This window comes from Magallana gigas, chromosome 9 (genome assembly GCF_963853765.1).
Source record: "Magallana gigas chromosome 9, xbMagGiga1.1, whole genome shotgun sequence".
Taxonomy (NCBI): Eukaryota; Metazoa; Mollusca; class Bivalvia; order Ostreida; family Ostreidae; genus Magallana; species Magallana gigas.
In genome coordinates, this window is record NC_088861.1 from 41,311,124 (window position 1) to 41,329,966 (window position 18,843).

Sequence of the window (18,843 nt, forward strand, 5' to 3'; positions counted from 1 at the left end):
CCCGCACCATGTGTTTGCCCCTAAATAACAGTTTTGTACCAGTTTAATTAAAAATGAAGGCTACATGCAAACTCCGGTAATACATTTAAAAATTATAATTTTCATAACTGAAGGATGAGATCCCTGCCCATATGATAATACACATCGTGACATGAGCAGCACTTTATGTGCAATTTGGGGTAGAACTGTTTGCCGTGAATTTTCAGTTAATCAATAATCTTAACATTTTATGTCATAGGAAGTATAATGGTCTATATGATTATTACAAACAAAATTAAAAATTAAATTATGCCCCTCCCCGTGGCGGTTGCCGGTTTTAGATTTGCTTCTGTGTGCCTACATGAACATCATCGTGTGCACAGATTTAGAGAAGGGGTGGGAGTGAGGGGTCCAGACCCCCCCTCCCCATGAAAATTCGTAAATTACCAAAAATACACCTTGGACCCCAATGCTCTTACAGACATGTAAACGCTCTAACCCATTGCGCTTCAATGTTAGGTAACATTATTTGGGGGGGGGGGGGGGGGGGGTAAATATTTAATCAATATATTCAACATACTTAATTGTTTATCTCAATAGGAAGTATACATGTACATCACAATATGCAGGTGTCCTGCACCACCTTAAAGCTGTTATTTACCTAATAAAATAGTGCAAGTGGATTTGAAGAATAGGTCATAAAAATACATGCATGTTACAAATGACTGATCTTTGTCTGAAGTTACGTACACAACACAGGTTTGCATGTCTCATTAGCGGGTACTAGTTTTACCCAGCTCTTCGATTAGATGGGTTCACAAGTATACATACATGGGTGTTGCTAAAACGCGGAACGGAAAACGGAACGGAAGGAAAACGGAAAATCTTATCTAATGTTATTTACCTCATAGATTTGTTAAGTATGCTAAAACGATATACTTTATGTACCTTTTTAATTTTTTTTGAAAGATTAGCAATATTAGATTATTTATTCAAGAATATTTATTTCCTCAAATTTAACAGTACATGCATTGACCACTATATTCTGTCCCAAAATATCCTCGATTCACTTTTTGCTGTATATTTATATATACCTCAGGGTTCAAGCGATTCTCTTTTAGAAGCATTAAACATTCTCATTATTCTTTCTTTAAAACGTCCTCTCTAGCTTATCAGCTGGTATAAATACATGGCTAAAAATAAAGAAGTCTACGGGGTTTTGCATTTTAACAGACCCGGATGATAGTGTTGAAAAATTGTGCAAGGTCTTCTGAGTGACTTCCAAATGGAGAAAAGATGTCAACATTTTCCATTATAAATCGTCCAAATGTGCTGCATGAATATTTTTGGGATCGACAGACTATAGTCCCAATATATAATCGGAAAATCAAACCAGGCAACGTCTAGAGCTCTCTATTCGGATCATATGTATATAGCTGCTGGAATAAACAACTGCATGCTTTGTAATGCAAACGTAAACAAAATTGCATAGCTAAAAATACTAGTTTCACAAATTACTAGTTTCACAAATTACCAGGTATTTTAATGTTTACTGTATTTTAATTTTTTAATGTCGTCAGTCCTACAGTTTTTTTTCTTCCATCTCAATGATACTGTATCGTCTGTATGATAAAAGATCGTCTAGAACACCGAAAATTCAATTTTGATGTAAGTATATACATGTACATCATATTTGAAAATAATATAAAAATATACTCAAAACACGCATAAAACGCTTTCACTAACTGCGCACGTTACGCTAATATGCCAGCAATACCATATAAGAGAAATAAGTAAAAAGTTATAGCTAATTTGCTCGTTTAATCATGTTAATGTTTCACAATTCGTATACATTTGATTTTTCCGTTTCGTACTCAACTAAAGCCGAATGAATACAATGCTATAATTGATAGACATTCATATGAATATTAATAAGATAGCAACATGTTGATAATCATTCATTAGATATAAATAAAAGATACAAAGTAAATCGTTTCTGGCCAGTCTATACCCTTTTTAAGCGATAAACGTGATGATATTTTCCATTCCGTTCCGTTTTCCGTTCCGCGTTTTAGCAACACCCATACATACATGTCTGTGTTTTCCGTATGCAGAAAAGGATTACGGTAGTTAAGATCAGCTAAAGGAATTCATTATTGTGTTTTAATTGGATTATCATTATGAAGTTGACCAATTTAGGTAAGCATAATACATGTAGTAGCAGTAGCACAATATAATAAGATGCCAGCATGGGATTCCTGCCAGCATACATACACATGTATATAAGTTCTACTTTCACTTTCTAAATGTCATCTCCCTTTGACAGCATACTGTATCATCATCTTTTAATATTTAAATAAGCTTATCATCGTTACCTATCCTATCGCATTTGTAAAGTTTCTGTCATTTTAGTTGCAAAAGTTATTTTTTTCATTTGTCAGACTGCATGCACTGTTGAGTTGACCCCATATTGACCCTGTATAAACAATTTCTTATTAGATTTGTGTATTACATATGTAAGTAAGTGTAGACACTTTTATTTTTTATATGAGTTATAATAGGAAGGAAGGAGTATTTCTTTCTTAATGTATTATAATGCATCAAATACAATGTAGGTCATGACCTTATGGGACTGCTCTGACCCCACGAAACAGGAAAATACAAAATATCTTCTAAAGTCATTATGATGCATCAACTGGTGTAAAGTACATTAATGACCCCCAGGTGTTGTCTTTAACCCCCCCCCCCCCCCATCCCCCCCCCCCCCTGCCTTTTGAAATAGGAAATGATATGATACACTGTATATTTTGTTAACTTTTGAGATCTGAGATCCTCATCCCTAAACCGTTTAATTTATTTTTGCTCTTTTTGTCATTGCGCGTAAAATTGTATTGTTAGATTATGCCCCCTTGGAGACACCCTGACATTTTAGAACTGGAAATAATAATGTATTTTATCTTATTCATATGTTATACAGTAGTGTTTGATCCATGTGGATAATTCCTAGCCTAATGATGTCACTGCTTTGTTTAGGAGACTTTACAATTGCCCCAAATAGGTGAATACACATGGCAGTGATGCATATAACATTTTGTTTATAAATCTTAAAAATTGAATTAAGCAATTTCCAAAATGTTAATGTGAATCACGAGAGAAAAAGCAATCAAGAAATGATTTAAAATTTGCTACAATGTATTAAGAAGACTGAATCTTTATAAGCAGGTTAGATTGGGGGGGGGGGGGGTGGGGGAGATGAATGTGGAGTATAAACATTTATAATTTGAATCATTTATTGTTATTAATTAATCTTAACTTGTCAACGAATACTACTTATTGATCCTAAGGTAGAAATATGACCTCTGATCGTATCTCAATAGATCATTTGTCAATTATGCAAGGTGTAATGTAATTTTTTTTAAGAATAACATTTTTTACCAGTTTATAAAAGTTTTTAGACACCCAAATTATATTTTGATTTTAATAGATTATTCGACAAGGAAGGGGGGGGGGGGGGGGAGAGAGAGAACACTTTATATTTGAGTTTGTTTGGGAGTGGGGGTTCCAAGTCATATATTCATATATTTGACAATTTTTTAATGTAATTTAAAATAAGACTAAGCCATACTAAAGTCATGAACATGAATAGTATAGAACAAAACACAAACTAATACATGTACATGTATATATACATAGGAAGTATTACTAAACAGATGATTGATCTATATCTTGGTTCTTAAATTGAATCATATATCATGTACATATTATATTATTGTTTCTTTGTTCAAGGCATTTAAGATGGTATGTAGGTCATGATCCCAAGTGCTCTTCCTGAAATTATCAAATATCATAAAAACCATTGAGATCCCCACCTTAATCCAAAGATATTATTCCTCCTTAGGTCATGCAGGCGCATCAGATCATTATGGCATGTAAGTCATGACCCTAAGGGGTCATCCTGACCCCCTTAGAATCAGAAATTGTCAATTATCTTTAAATTATTGATGTTTGATGATCCTATCTCTATTTAATCTTTATTAATTATTAAGTCTCCTGAATGAAGTTTGGAGACTTATTGTTTTTGTACGGTTCTTAATACATGTACTGGTATATATTCTTCATCTTCTTTTTCTTCTTTCCCGCTCTGAACTTGTTTCTCAGAGATGGCTGAACATAATTGTACAAAACTCTAGGATATGATAGGCCTGCAAATCTAGTTGTGCACCCTGGTTTGATTTTTCTCATTTTGGGTTAGACAACCACTTTTGGGGGAGGGGGGGGGGTGTCAAAAGGGTGTGGGGTCTAACATTGAACCTTGTAGGAAGAATCATAGACTCTATTGTAAATGGTAACTTGAAAACGGACAAAGATAATAATATAGGGTTTTCATAATCATATATTGGCTGTTACTGGCAATATATAGGGTTTATTAGATCTGACCCCTGGGGTCATCCCCAACCCCCAGGAATTTGAAATTACCATATATCTCAGAAACTGTTATAATCATGACCCCTAAACCATATATATTCATGTTTCTGATGTCAAGGGGCATCAAATGTTATGTAGGTCATGGGCCCTGTGGGTGGTCCTGACGCCCTCAAACAGCAAGTCCCTTAATATCTTCAAAACAGTTGAAATCCCCACCCTTAAACCATATATATTCTTGTTCCTTGTGTCAAGGGGCATCAAACGGTATGTAGGTCATGGGCCCCGGGGGTGGTCATGACCCCCCTTGAACAGGAAGTGCACGAATTTCTCGAAAACGGTTGAGATCCCCACCCCTTAACCATATATATTCTTGATCCTTAAAGGGCATCAAAAGGTATGTACCGGTAGGTAATTAAATGAGAGTCAACATCTTCCTAGGTTTATATCTTTAATAATAAGGATGACTGATACCTGAAATATATATATACACAGTACATTAGTAAACGATTAGTTAGTAATGGGCCTCAGGGTTAAATTTAATTTTTCAAAACCGTAATGCACATCTATGGAACAGTTCCTTTCATATCCCAAGATATGATGTGTCTATCCATTAAATCATAAAAGGAGTTCTAGGATCTATGTTTTTTTTAAAGTGATAAACGTCAATATTCTGCTACATTTTGACTCCCAGGATGAAATTTAAATTTTGAAAACCTTACTGCACATCTATAGAACAGTCCCTATCATATCCCAAGATATGATTGTCTATCCATTAAATCATAAGAGGAGCTCTTGGATCAATGTTTGTTTTTTTAGTGATAAACGTCAATTTTCTGCTACTATTTGACTCCCAGGATGAAATTTAAATTTTTAAAACCTTATTGCACATCTATAGGACAGCCCCAATTATATCCCAAGAGATGACGTAGCTACTCCAAAAGTTGTAAGAGGAGTTCTGGGAACCATATTTTTTTGGCCAAAAAACGTCATTTTTTGTTGCCCACTGATCCCCTTAATTAAAAAAAAAATTCTGGAACCTGATCATGCCTCAATATGACACCCCCAATCATATTCTAGAAGATCATTTGGCTACTGCTTAAAAAAAATGACGTTTTTTAAACCAGTTTTTTTGTAAAAAAACGTCATTTTTTAGCCATTAAATGACCCCCAGGACAAAATTGAAAATTCCGAAACCTTATTGCGCATCTATAGAATACCCTAAAACATATTCCAAAAGATGATTTGTCTACTTTTGAAAATGTAGGAGGAGTTCGAGGAAGAAGGTTTTTTGTGAAAAAAACGTCATTTTTTACCAATTATTTGACCCCCAGGACTGACAGAGAATTTTTGAAACCTTTTTACAAAACAACATGATACCCCAAATCAAACTCCAAGAGTTCAGTTTGCCGGTTTATAAGATGTAAGAGCAGTTTGAGAAAGTAAAACGTGACAGACGGACGGACGGACGGACGGACAGACGGACGGACGGAACAGGGTAACAACAATATACCCGAACTTTCTTTAGAAAGTGCGGGTATAATTATCAAAGAACCTAAAAACACATGTTTAACAACTGGTTAATTGAAGTTAAATTTTTCAAAGAAGAGGATGTTGACATTTTTTTCATTCGGTCAGTGGTTATATAATAGTTACTGTACACAGCCCTTCTTGACAATTTGCAGTGCAGGGTAGCGAGATTTGGAACAATGAGGTGACAGACACACGTGTACATGTATATATACACACACTTCCTAAGATCTGAACGGCCAGTAAGTGATTATATAATGGCTAATGTACACAGCCCTTTTTGACAATTTGCAGTGCACGGTAGGAGAGTGGGGACAATGAGGTGACAGACACACGTGTACATGTATCTACACACACGTTCTAAGATCTGAATGCTCGGTACTGCTAAACAATAATGTAATATTTTGTTTTAACACCCCTTAATACTTTTTCTCCAGTTTGTCAAGTAAGAAAACAGAATTTGAAAATTTTGATAAATCAGTTCTAAGAATTTCAAACATGAAAAGAAAATGTTTTAATTTCGGAACATTATTTGACATGGTTATATGGATTAAAACTTAATTGCTGTCTTATATTTTTCATTTTTCAAATAAAATTTAAAATAAATGTATGATATTTTTTCTAATTTTAAACCCGAAACATTGTTGTGTGTATTTACGTTACCCGTTACCGGCATTTCTATCAGTGCATTAAATAATTTATGAACTGTATCATTGCTTTATATGTACATGTATGAAGACAGTTCTATACAATAATGCATATGAATTTCTGAACTGGACAATGCACACTGTGAAAAGTTAAATGCGTCAAGAACTGGGCTTATCCCCCTTCCCAAAAAAAATCAACTCTCTCTCTCTCTCTCTCTCTCTCTCTCTCTCTCATGAATTATCAGGAAATAAACAATGGCTATCATCAATTGGGATTTACATGATTTAGATAAATGTATTAACTAATCTACTTCCTGCTAAATAGAATCAACAGACATTTCATGTAGACTATGTTATTCTATGCATCATTACAACAGGCAAAACAGTCAAAATATAGGTGATCATTTCGATCGATGTGATTATCTGCACGTGCTAATTATGTTGTGTTATTATGTATGGAACGCCTTAGCTGCCTTATGTGGCTATTTTATATGTAGATGGTGCTTTATTATAATATGCTGTGGTTATTTCATGTGAAGATGGTGCTTTATTATATAAAGATGGTGCTTTATTATATGAAGATGGTACCAATTTATACCAGTGACTGACTTTTAGATATATTAAAAGCTGTGGCAAATACTATTTTTACAGATGTTTGCCGTTTTGGTTTTAAACTTTCCTGTGCCCTATTTTACAAATGTATTCCATTTTATATTGGTTGATATGCAAGACATCAGAAAAACAACAAGAGGCCCAATGGGCCACATCGCTCACCTGTGCAACACTGGCTTTGGCGTTCAAAGGATATTGTGCCATATAGCCCCTCGGTAGATTAACCAAATATAAAAATTAATATCCAAATTTTACATATTTATCTTTATGGAATACCTATTTAACCGGAAATAAGATCATATGCGGTTTTAAATAACATAATTTTCAGTTGGCGTTCACGGTTAACTTCCAGTTCCCTTTATTTTAGCCCCCCCCCCTCCCCAGCCCCCCCCCCCCCCCCCCCACCACCACCACTTTATAAAACGATTTAAATAAATGAGAGCGTAAAGGTACATTTTCTCCCTCCACTACTTACTAGTTATTGTATTTTATTTTTAAAAATCCTTAATGTGAAAGAAGAAAAGTGTACCTCAATGCACCAGAATGAATGCGCTCAATTCCTCAAATTAAAAACATTGAGAAATTTAATTGGCCTTCTCCATTATAAACGATTGTCGTTTACCAGGCATGAATTCATTTCGTATGACGTTTCATATGCTTACTCACTTGACTGATGAATAAACTTAACTGAAAAATGTTGTCACATAATTATGTTTAAGAGCTGTAATTCAAATCAATGTATTGGCAGGCATGTCGCTCTATTGTACCAATGCCCACCCATTATTTTCATCTATATTTAAAAAACAACAAATGCCTACAAACAAAGATGATTTTCCGTTGCAATAACTTTTTAAGAACAACGATAATGCTTTTATCCTCATAATAATAATGTGTCAGGACTATGGAAACTGTTTAAAAGACGTCGTTTTTATTTTATTGACGTGTTCGAAAAACTAGCAAAACTTTGTGTAGATTTTATGCAATTTATCATTTAAGAAGGAGCACCAGAAAGTAGTTACAGCACATCATCCTTTTAGCAAGACATTTCTATTGAGCAACCAAAATTTCGTCGTCAATCATAGAATTATAAGCAAGATACATAGCTTGGTTTGAGCCACTTTGTTCACATGAGTTTATTACATTCAGCTTAAGATTTCTAAACTTGGTATTTCTTATTCAGCATAGCTGCATTTAGAATATAAACGAACTAAAGCATGACCTCAGCATTGTGTACAAACATATAGTAGCATTGTGCGCAAAGCTCTGTACCTTGCATATAACTCGAATCTTGACTCTCAGATTAGTAAACAGAACTTTGTAAACAAGAGAAAAAATGCACTGAAACAAAGAAAAATTACAATTTATTTTTTATCATGTATATACTTATATATTTCTAGCAGCGAGAATAATCTCCTTTTAGATTGAAATTGCAGAGCATCTTAATAAAAAATGTTGCATTAATCAACCATTACGTAGAGATCGTACCGAATTACATGTACAGTACCATTATAATGAATAGTATTTTATAATATGTTGTTAGTGCATCAGATTTTTGTCAGGTACATGTAAACAATCAGCTGTCTTATTTACCGGTCTACAGGTAAAAATTTTAAATTCTAAAATAAAGAAGATTGTTCCTCTCCAGTTAAAATAAAAAAAAAAATAAACATGCTAAACGAAAATCAATACACGCTAAAACCACCGTCACAAATGAAAATGTCAACGCATTGAAATATTTAACTTCAATTTACTTTACATAAACGGCACAGATATACTGTAGAAGCAGAAATATTCGTTGGGGATTTAATTTCGTTATTTTCGTTGGCAATATAAATCAAGGAAATTAAATCCATGACGAATTTTTAACCCTGGTATTAATGAATACAAAAAGATTACCATATGACGAAATTAAATGCCAACGAAATCTTGTTTGGTTTAAAAACAACGAAATTTTGACCCAACGAAAATATATGTTTCTACAGTATTTTGGATGTTTCAAATATTCCCTTTGCATGTAAACTGTTGCACAACAAGCAAATTCATCTCTGTTCAAGATGGCTGCTTCTTACATAGACTGGTCCTATGAAATATCGAGCCCGAAGTTAACCTGTAAGACCCTCATTTTCTCTGTCTTAATATTTTCGTAAATTACTTAAATTTGAAACAGAATTAGCCCTTAATTTTCGCACTTTATACTTTCCTTCCCATAAGGATGATTTATGCTAAGTTACGTTGAATTTGACTCAGTAGATCTTGAGAACCCCTTTTTCTACAGTTTCGAGGTTTCCTCCGCTTTGAATAAAGAACGGTCTTTCATTTCTGCAATTTAAATTTGCCTTTCCATATGGATGCTTTGTGCAAAATTTGGTTGAAATTGGCCAAGCGTTTTTAGAGAGTAGTTCAAAATGTAAAAAGTTTACAGACGGACAGACAGACGGACGGACAGGCGGACGGACAGGCGGATGACGGACAAAATGTGATCAAAATAGCTCACTTGAGCTTTCAGCTCAGGTGAGCTGAAAAGTAATACATTGCTTGGATGACTTTATTTGCAGGAAAGTCGGGCTTTTTGGTTGTACATTGTAAAGATACGCTACATAATTTTACATTGTTTGTGCTAATGACAAAACTGTTAGCCAACAACACGTTTGTCCTATTTATGATTAGAGTTTGACACATTGTCTATGCAGATGCGTTTACATTATGACAAATTAACTGCGCTACATATTAGAATTCAAAACAATTTACTCGCAAATACAAATTTCTTTACAGGAATTGCAGTCTATCATATGGTTATTTAATGTTGCATACAAGGTTGTTGCACCTTGTAGGGCCTTCATAAGGAGACTAATTGATGTAACAACAAGAGGCACATGGGCCACATCGCTCACCTGAGGAACAATAGGTATGATAAAATCAGCTCAATGGAGTCATAATACAAACTATCTGGACAATATACAATAATTCATGTAAATCCTGTATAAATAAAATCCATTTTCCCCTGGATATTCTTATGTTTATAATCATTAGTCCCTTTTCTAACAGGATGATTTTATGGTCATATCATGTGTTGAGTATTGCAGTTCTCAAAAAGATCCCTAACAATAGTTTATATATGGGATGTAAACGTACAGTAAACTCTCAACCTTCTCGTGAGGCCAAAGAATTGTCCTGGGGCCAAAGTCTTAACAATTATAAAGAATCATCTGGCTGATTAGTTTCTGAGAAGATTTTAAAGATTTACCCTATAAATTCCTTTGTTAAACTTTGACCCCCCCCCCCCATTGTGGCCCCACCCTACCCCTGGGGATCATTATTTTCACAACTTTGAATCTACACTACCTGAGGATGCTTTCACACAAGTTCCAGCTTTCCTGGCTGATTAGTTTCTGAGAAAAAGATTTTTAAAGATGACTCTGTTTATTCCTATGTAAAACATCGACCTCCCATTGTGGCCCAAACCTACCCCCAGGGGTCATGCTTTTCACAAATTTGAATCTACACTAACTGAGGATGCTTCCACACATGTTTTAGCTTTCCTGGCTAATTAGTTTCTGAGAAGAAGATTTTTAAAGATTTACTGTATATAATCATATGTTTAACTTCAATCCCCCATTGTGGCCCCAACCTACCCCCAGGGGTCATGATTTTCACAACTTTGAATCTTCACTACCTGAGGATGCTTCCACACAAGTTCCAGCTTTGCCTTCGAATTAGTTACTGAGAAGAAGATTTTTAAAGATTTACTGTATATATTCCTATGTTAAACTTCGATCCCCCATTGTGGCCCAACCCTACCCCCGGGGGTCATGAATTTTACAACTTTGAATTTACACTACCTGAGGATGCATTCACACAAGTGTCAGCTTTCCTGGCTGATTAGTTTCTGAGAAGAAGATTTTTAAAGATTAACTGTGTATATTCCTATGTAAAACGTCGATCTCCCATTGTGGCCCAAACCTACCCCCGGGGTCATGATTTTCACAAATTTGAATCTTCACTACATAAGGATGCATCCACACAAGTGTCAGCTTTCCTGGCCAATTAGTTTCTGAGAAGAAGATTTTTAAAGATTTACTTTTTATATTCATATGTTAAACTTCGACCCTCCATTGTGGCCCCACCCTATCCCCAGGGGTCATGATCTTCACATCTTTGAATCTACACTACCTGAGGATGCTTCCACACAAGTTTCAGCTTTCCTGGCCAATTAGTTTCTGAGAAGAGGATTTCTAAAGATTTACTCTATTCATTTGTTAAACTTCGACCCCCATTGTGGCCCCATTCTCGGGTGAGCTAAAAAGGTTAAGTTTACAATTCAATAAGTTGGTTTCTGGAAGAACAGATTTTGAAAATTTTCGTAATAAATATTGACAATTTTTTTACTTTTTAAAGCGGTAAGCATAGCTCAGCCCTTTATTGTCGTTAGACTTCAACTTCCGGTGCATCGAATAACCGCCCCCTCTAAGCAAAAGTATACATCATTTAAACTGGTTAGGGAACCAGTTTCAGGGGTTTATGCACATAACTGCACGGGCTATTGTGAATCTAATTTACGGGTTATTGTGAAATTAATGTACGGGGCTTACATACATCATTGCAGGGACTGTCATGCAGTGATGAGGAAATATAGTGCGTATACAGAAGCTGAAATGCTATATACATATATCTGTTATATACATACAGAAGCTGGGTTAGCGCTTTTCAGTACTATCAGTACTTTGATTTAATCTTTAGCTTTTAAGATCTGTGTACAAACATAGAATTGTTAGCAAATCTCTGTATCTTGCTTATAATTCGAAGCAAACACTCAAAAATGGTTAGTAAATAGAAATTGTTAACAATTAAACACAAGAAACATGCACTACATGTATAACAAATAAAGAACACAATTTATTTTTTCGAAATGAATCATATATATACATGTTTATACCTACATATTTCCGTAAGCGATATCAAACTCTATTTAAACTGAACTAGAGAAAATGCCGAGCATCTCAACAAAAACCTATTGCATTAATCTACCATTACGCAAAAAATAATGCCGAATTACCGATAGAATGAATTGTATTTCAGTACTCCTACATCAGATTTTGCTTAATTTGCGCAGGTAAACAGTTAACGTAACTGTTTGATTTACCGAAGTCTCTGTTTGATTTGATACGTAAAAATCACGAAATACAGACGACAGTTTCCAGGTTACAAAGCATAAATAATGAAAACGAAACGAAAATCAGAACAAGCTAACATCAACGTCATGTGTGAAAACTGTCAACGCATTGAAATATTTAGCCTCAATTTACTTCACAAAATCGGCACCAATATATTTTTCATGTTTCAAAAATTTCCCTTCATACGCGAACTGTTGCACAACAAGCAAATTCATCATAGTCAGATCGACCCTTTTTCGTATAATGTCATGGCTGCTTTAAACAAAGAACCTCGTTTTAGAAGTATGGAATACGAGTCTTGGTAAAATGGGTAAGCAAAACCGGGCCGTGGCAAAATAAAAGCCGGGGGAGGATCGGCAATCGTCAATTCCAAATACGCATTATTTTGCAGCAATATTTACAGCAAATACAAATATACTGGTCCATCAAATATCCTGAAATTTTAATGAGATTGGCAGATTAATAACTGCTTATCTTTTGTTTTGCCCAGGCCAAGTCTTGTCTACCCATTTTACCGGATGCCGAATCCGAGGCTATTAAACTGATTGAAACACGCCTTTCCTTTATTATTATTTTCGTAATAACTCAGATTTGAAACAGAATTAGACCTTAATTTTTGCAATTTATATTTTCCTTCCCATAAGGATAATTTATGCTAAACTACGTTGAATTGGAATCAGTAGTTCTTGAGAAGAAGATTTTTAAAAATGCACCCCTCTTTTTCTACAGTTTCAAGGTTTTCTCCGCTTTGAATACAGATCGGACTTTTATTTCTGCAATTTATATTCGCCCTCCCATAAGGATGCTTTGTGCCAAATTTGGTTGAAATTGGATAAGCGGTTTTAGAGAAGAAGTTCAAAATGTAAAAAGTTTACAGACGGACAGACAGACGGACAGACGGACGGACGGACAGACGGACGACGGACAAAAAGTGATCAGAATAGCTCACTTGAGCTTTCAGCTCAGGTGAGCTAAAAAGGGTTAAGAAGCATTATCTTCTATAATTCAAAAGCATAGAGAATCTTACATCCTAAGCACTTCGTTATGAGCTAAGAAGGGAAACTCAAGAGATGAGTCCTTCTACTATAATCAAAATAGATTTAGAGATATGGCTATCCTTTCTTCATTTCTTAATCATTTTAATGACATGTTGAAACCTCTAGCTATTTACAGGTAGTTCAAGTGTAATATTTGGTATATTTTTCCATAACATGGGCATATGGTAGATGACCTTATTAATGGTTGGAATTTAGCAGACTACATGGCATTACATTTACAGAGTTGTTTCTAGTGGTATTTGCCATTCTTTTTTGTTGCCCCTTTTTGGCTTATTACAGGATATTATTTCTCATTTACAATCAAACGGTAATGCAAACATCTAAATCCCCCAAGGTCATGGTGTTTGTTGCAGCATTTGTGGTTAAGACCCTTCACTTTAACATTATATCTAAGGACGACGGACCAAATTCCCTTCTACAATAGTGATTTTCATGAAAATTTTATATGAGTTAGAGTTAATAAAGATATTAAAATCCATCAAAAAATATCATAAAAATCGAATTAGATTTTTAGTAGGGACCATTTCAAAAATTGTTTGTATTACTTCTGTTTTTCAATTAAACAATTGAAAGCGTTTTTGTGAGGGGTAAATGATTTTTAAAGATTCTGCAATAGATTTCTATCCAAATTGAAATATGACACGTATATGATGATTTTGAATTAATATCATTCAAAAAAATGAATATGTCATCGACTTTGTTTTTAAGGGAGCATATGCCAAACTGCTGTGTGTCGTTATTTTTCTTCATTTTTTTTTTAAATGTATATATACATTAATTCGAGGTTGATTTATGACACAAAACAAATACCAGAGTGTGCTTAACATGTGTGTATGATAATATACTTCAAAACTTAAACACAAAGGCGGTTTTACTCTATTTTCAATTGAGTATTGAAGCAGATCGAAATGTATCTAACTTGTTCACTGGCTCAAACGCTGTTAACTAACCTTGGTGGTTATAATTAACTTGAGCTTATATAAAACTCACTACAGTACTTGACATCCGCTAAAGACAATTGAATAATGTTAAATAATGTTGAAAAGCGTACTTTAGCATGTTAAATTAAAGCATGGACAGCAAGTACTTGCACTGCATAAAGTGTGTATTGATGACGTTGATCAGCTATATATTGCGTCAAAGGCGATATTTTTCATTGAAATTTAGTTATTGTGACGTAATACTGAGAAATCGATGTTCGTAACAATCACTCCTTTTAGATGCGCAAATGGAATTGGGTCCGTCGTCCTTAAGGCAAATTACACAGGACAAAGGTAAATGCAAACGCCGATTTTATTTTTCGTTGCCAGTGGCTGCGTGTTTGGTCTTTGGTTCCTCTAATGCTGATTACACAATTACAACCAAGAAATTTGGCAGATCAAATATCGGGAAAAAGCAATGGGCTGTTTAACACGTGGCAAACATATAAGATAGCTTTTAAAAGTTTCAATCTTATCAGATATATGTTTGGGTTACCTCTGACTTGGCTAGCTCATCTAGATCATATCATTAATTTGAATTATTTATCAGGCTTCTCATATACATGTACCAAATTCAAGGTTTCAAAGACATGTACGTAAGCGTTAGAGCCTGAGCCAAAACTTGATTTCCTTCTTCGTTTGTGACACGCACTCTTAGTTGGGGGAGGGGGGCATAAAGAGGCGTGAGCCAACCACTGTCGTTTGCAGGGCTCCATAGTGCAAGATGCACTGGGGTTCTGCATTTATCACCATGTTGTGATAAACTTTTAATTTCTGTATAGAAGCGACAACTTGTGCATGCTTTGTGTTTTTAACACTTTGCCTATATAATATTGTAAATTTTATTATACATGTAAGTATTATGTAATGTATAAAACAGGGAGACCTGTCCCTCTTCACATCTATACGGTAGTCAGTTTAGAACTGTGGATGTAGATGCTACCGATTGCATTGTTTTATATATATATATATATATATATATATATATATGATATATTATTGTAAGTATAGAATGTATTAGAGGGAGACCTGCCCTCTATTCATCTATGTGGTAGGTAAAAAACGACTGTAAATACTGATGGATTGCACGAATTATATAAAAAGTATTATAAGATTTTGGATTTAAAAAGTTTTTTGGTTTTTTTTATTTGTGTACTCGTTTTTAGTTGGAGAATTTCAAAATGTTGAATTGAGTTGCATTTTATTTGAGTTTTAAATATTTCCTGGATGGATCATGGAAAACCCTATTAAAATAAGTTGTAAACTAATTTTCAAAATATTTTCTAGGATCAATAGTCTTAAAACTTGCTTCTAAATAATGTATATCTTTTGAAGAAATGTTGAATTACTTCTTAATCAAAATATAAGTTTAAAATCATTAACTCTGGCATTTAAACGTTGAAACTGGGAGGGGCAAATTTGTGTGAATAGAAAAACGAAAAAAATATTAAAGTGAACTAAATAATATATCATATACATATGTTTTACTACGGTACAACTTTTGGAAATTAAGAACCCTTCTCTGTAAGCATTAAAAACACTTGAATAGGAGGTTCGGCACACATAGTCACCGATTTTTCTCAAATTTTAATATAATGCATATTATCATATACCTATCAAAAAAACACCAGAAGTTGGTTGCTAGGCAACTCCGTTACCATGGATACACATACCCATCATTATTCGCACAAAATGATCTTGATTTTTACTGAAGAACACACTATTTCTGCTTAAATATTTATTTCAACTAGATTTGTTTGTGATAAATCTTTATCAAACTCTCAAAGCATCACATCTTAACTATTAAATAATACATTTAGCAAATCAGAGTATTTATCTTTCTTTATTACACCAAAGGCTTAAAAGTACTTGGTTAACAACTTTGCAAAAAAAAAACCTAGAAATGAGGCATTTTTGGTGATGCCCTGTTAATTCTTGCGGACAGGTTGATGCAAACCAACACCAGTTCTGAAATGACTGGGTATTTTGTTATCAAAAACAATCAAAACATGATAGGGAAGTTTCCTCAAAATTGTTGTTTCCATGGATTTTACAACTTTCAAACTTTATAAAACCTTTACTATGGTTCATAGATATGTGAAAATTTGTCCTTTTGAGAAAAAAATATGTGAAGTTTTACATAATTATGCAATAAGTTTGTTACATTGGTTTACAAATTATCGAATCTATGTAGGATATATAAACAATCGTTACCATGGAAACATGATAAACAATTTCGTTCAATTCTATGTACATGTATAATAGACAGTTTATGTCTTTGTATCTCATTTCATTATGTAATGAATACCATATTTTGAAGAAAAAATAAAGGAGAACATATTTTATCAAACTTAATACCGTATATCCGGTAATTTTCGCGATGATTTAATTTTCGCGATGTCTTTTAAATAGCAAATAATTGAATACACAGAAATTTCATTCTGTATTATATGCTATAAGAAAAAATTGACTGGCGAAAATTAAAATGCTACACCTTTCTCCATTTTCGCAAATTTTGTGACATGCGGAAAAATACGAATATATACGGTATGTTTTTAGCTCACCTGAGTTGAAAGCTTTTTGTATGGCGTCTGTCTTTGTCCGTCCATCTGTGAACTTTCCACAATTTTGCTTTTTCTCCAGAACCACAAAGCCAATTCTAACCAAACTTAGCACAAATCTTCCAATAGTTTAAGGGGTTCAAATTTGTTAGAATGAGGGTAATAAAGAGCTAAATATCTGCTACGATCTTAACATTTGACCTTGAAATAGGTTCAAGATCACTGCACACTTTTTACATAAAAAGTTCTGTTTATGAGAAGTATGAGCCAAAGAGAGCTTAAAAAAGGATGTATATGCTTTGAATTTTTTTTTAAGTAATCTGCATTGGATGGACAGATGTTTGGATGGATGAATGTACAGACAAACAGATCACCATATCTCACATACTGAGCATGACCCTTATTCATGATTATTAAAAATTTGAAGGCATTCTTAAAAAATCTTCCCAAAAAATCATTTGGCCAAAAAAGCTGAAACTTGTGTGGAAGCATCCTTAGGTAGCGTAGACTCAAGTTTGTTCAAATCATGATTTCTAGAAGTAGGGTTTGCCCACAGTCAGAGGGGGATGAATTTTTACAAGGGATTGAAAAGAAAAAAATTCAAAGCGTTCTTCTTGAAGAAAAAAAAATTGACTTTTAACATGAGAATATGTGCAAAACATTTTAAATATTTTTTTTCTAACAAGAATTACTAACTTGTCAAGATGCATTGTTCTGATTTCATCAGTTATGCGTACAGTTTCTCAGGTGAGCCATTAGGCCATTAGGCCTCTTGTTTGCCTAACTGATTGCTATGGTATATGGTAAGAAATATCATAATGCTTCGTGTACATTTATTCATTCAATGCGTTAAAAAAGTTGACTTCTTCCTGGGTGTTAAATTTTCAATTAAAGAATTCAATGATTAAGGTATCAAAATATATTATGGTAATTATTACTCATACCAGTTATAGATAGTATTCTAATATAAATTATCATGAAATCCTTTGCCATCTTTTTTGTCAATGTCTCAAGTTATTGTTGCAGCACTTATAAAATCATACATTATATTTTACTTGATTATAACTTTAATGAATTTTAAAAAATGCATAACGATGAGAATGCTGAAATTATTTAATTTTTAAGATCAAGTGTATATATATATATATATATATATATATATATATATATATATATATATATATATATATATATATATATATATATATATATATATATATATATATATATATATATATATATAATCATGCAACGGTATTTGTAAGTAATGATCCATGTGTTAAGTATATACTATGTTTATGAATGCTTGCATTTTTCTTAACTGCAAAATAAAAATAAAGAGTACTTCTTATTATAAATATGTTAGTCAGAATCCAAATTGTTGTAGTTTCCATTTCTCAATTGCTTTAATTAAATGCCAAACTCACTCACTCAAACAACTTGAATTTTTAATTCATGGATGAACCCATATGCTTATAACCAAGCAGTTTGAAGAAAAGTTTAAAGAACTCTTATAAACTTGTCTGAAACCTGCTACTCAGCATGCATGGTTATTTTTCAGCTACCAGATATACACTTTTAATGCCAAATAAGTCCGAGTTATAGAACTGTATTTGAAACATTGAAACACTATATTCCCCTTAGATCAAAGTATTACATGGCTGCTTATTTCATTACATATTTCCTGTTTAACTGTAATCAAGGATCGGGAATTTTCAAATTATCTTTTTTTAAAACTTCACAATCTATATAATACAAGTACTAGATATATGATATCATAATTATTAATTTACATGCATTATTTACAAAAATGCAATTCCCGCAGGTTACCAATGAAGAGAATTTTTAAACATTTTCCTCTGAGTAGCAAGGTTGTGTTTAAT

At 33.5% G+C, this 18,843-nt stretch overlaps 1 protein-coding gene across 1 annotated transcript in view; it reads right to left on the minus strand.

Annotated features, from left to right (window-relative positions):
- The window catches only part of LOC105341533 (uncharacterized), a 58,215-nt gene that overhangs the window by 7,780 nt on the left and 31,592 nt on the right, over nt 1–18,843 (minus strand). The gene's annotated exons all lie outside the window — the stretch shown is intronic.